The sequence below is a fragment of the Colobus angolensis genome, unplaced genomic scaffold, assembly GCF_000951035.1.
Source record: "Colobus angolensis palliatus isolate OR3802 unplaced genomic scaffold, Cang.pa_1.0 Scaffold358, whole genome shotgun sequence".
In the NCBI taxonomy this organism is placed as follows: Eukaryota; Metazoa; Chordata; class Mammalia; order Primates; family Cercopithecidae; genus Colobus; species Colobus angolensis.
In genome coordinates, this window is record NW_012116910.1 from 1127851 (window position 1) to 1130352 (window position 2502).

Consider the following 2502-nt stretch of genomic DNA (forward strand, 5'->3'; position numbering starts at 1 on the left):
GCGGTTTGCAGGTGCCATTCCTATTTCCTTCGTGTCTGACCACTGCCCGAGGGCCTCACAAAGGAACCAAATCTCTTGGAGCCTGCATTTCTTGTCATCCTGAGTGGCCATTGGAGTCCTCAATGAATAAGGACAGCAAGGGCCAGCTCTTCATGTGAGCTTTCTAGAACATTCCAGGCACTCCATTTACTAACAGGTTCCTTGCTAGAGGGCCCTCAAATGATGGAATTGATAAAAGCATTTTAAAACGTTGAATAATTCTCTAACCATAGACGTGGAGCTCAGTGAGTACAAATGCAAGATGTGACTCCCCCAGGCCTAGAAAGAAAGCCTTAGCTTCAGAGACATAGTAACCTTGGCTCTCCACGGGAGTGAGGCCAACAAAGTCAGCAGAACAGGGTCAAGCAGCTCCTGTTGCCCAAGCAGCCACAGCCGCCTGGCCTTCACTGCATCCAGCTGTGCAGTGGCCGAGAGGGTGCTGCTTGGGGACAGCGGGAGGAGAGGCCTTCAAGACCCAGGCCAGCTAAGCCTGGGGAGATAGAAGCAGGCACCACACTGGGGAAGTGTTGAGGGGGACGCAGGAGTTTGAGGAATTCTGCGGGGTACTGAATGGGGTCCTCCTCTGGCGCTTTCTCGAGGGAGTTCTGCAATGATCCACATCCTTTCCAGGGACTTTGCGTCAAGTGCCGTCACATGCTGGCATGGCTGGCTGGCAGCCCAGCCTCTGGCGGTCAGAGTCGGGAGGCGACAGATGCAAGGGTCCCTTTCCTCATGTGTTTTCTCAACAGGGCAGGGGGATGCCCATGAGTGTGCAAATATGTCCAGACCACTGCAGAACTCCATCTGCTCAACAGGGCAGGGGGATGCCCACCAGTGTGCAAATGTGTCCAGACCACTGCAGAACCTTGTCTGCTCAACAGGGCAGGGGGATGCCCACGAGTGTGCAAGTGTCCAGACCACTGCAGAACCTCGTCTGCTCAGCTAAAGAGGCCCTTCCTCTGTGATCTTTCCCAAGATGGCAAATGTCCTGCACCACCAGCCACCCCTTCCGTTGGCAACTGTGGATGACACTAGGGATGGACACTGACCAAGAAGGTACCAACCTGATTCCAGCTCCTAGAGCTGGCCAGGTACCTGACAGGAAAATGAGACATCTGAGGAACACGGAGATGGGGGTAGGGTGGCAGGGAGAGGGAGATGAAGCCACACCCCAGAGCTCCTCAGTTTGTAGCTCTTTCCCGAGGCCTGGCTAGGTCCCTGCCTTTGGATGCCATGAGACATCCACCCTGGATAGCCTGCCAGTCCCTTTATGTTTGACAGCTGGAGTTGGAATTTGCCTCCCGCAGACCACAGGACTACAGCCTTCATTCACATGTTGCACAGACTGTGGCAGGACCAGCACCCGCTGCCGGTGTGGGACGCCTGGCCCTGTAGGGGCCCCCAAGAGTGGCTGAAGAGCAAGGCGTGATGCCTCTTGGGCCACCCTGCAAACCACTCACGAGCCTGTTGAGGAGGATGCATTTGATCAGGGTAACTGGAGTCGGCAGAGGGCTTTCCAAGGACAGGTTTGCCAAGAAGCGAGAACAGACTGAAAGGGGAAGGAAGGATAGACGCCCTGGGTGTAGTCAGACACCACTGCGGCGGTACACGAAAATCGCACAGTGAGAGGACTCTGCGGGGAGGGTAACTAGGTGCGTAAGAGTGAGAGGGGCGAAAAAAGACTTGGATGGCTCCGAAGCTCCTGGCCCAGCTTTCAAGGGTTGGCGGCCCAGGACTGCCCCTGCACGCGGCCTCGGGTGCCTGCTCTGGACAGGCCTCCTTCTCTGGCCCAGTCTTGGCACCAATCATTGTCCCATCCGCCAGTCAGTCAAATCCTGAGTTCTTCCCGGAGCCCGGCACTCTGATGCAATTGTCCCTGCTCCGAAAACCGTCAGCAATCTGTTGGGTCTTCAGCAGCATCCACTCTTTCCAGAAATGTCGAACAAGGTTTTCGATTGTGGTGCGCGTGTGGCAGACACAGAAAACGAAACGACCTTCCAGAAAACTGGCCAAAGGGCGGGAGCCGCTCCAGTACCTGAAGGGCACGGACTGAGCGCTTCTCACGGAGTCGGGGAGGTCGCCGGACCATCCACCGGCTGCCCGAGGGCCTCCCACTGGCCTCCCACGGCCGCCCTCCGAGGGGTCGCTGCCGACCTCGCCGTGCTGCGCACGCCTGGCTTTAGCGGGAAGCTGGGGGTCAGGTTCAAGGCTGTGAGGAGCCACTTCAGCCTGGGAATTTGAATTCTTCCTTCAAAAGCGCCTGTCCCCACAATGGGCTTGTACTGGGGAAAACATCCACACACGGGATGAGGTGCTCAGCTTCTGTGAGGGTGAGGGTTCTGAGCACTTCGTTTTTCTTCCCTCCAGATTTTGACAGCTGTGGACTAAAAGGGTTGCAGGGCCAGTGCCGGAATTCCCGTACCGCCTTCCACCAGGCTCCCCACACGTCGACACGGACCCCAC

At 57.0% G+C, this 2502-nt stretch overlaps 1 pseudogene; it reads right to left on the reverse strand.

Annotated features, from left to right (window-relative positions):
- The window catches only part of LOC105519693, a 4734-nt pseudogene extending 2693 nt beyond the window's left edge, over nt 1–2041 (reverse strand).
- Between the last annotated feature and the right edge of the window lie 461 nt (nt 2042–2502).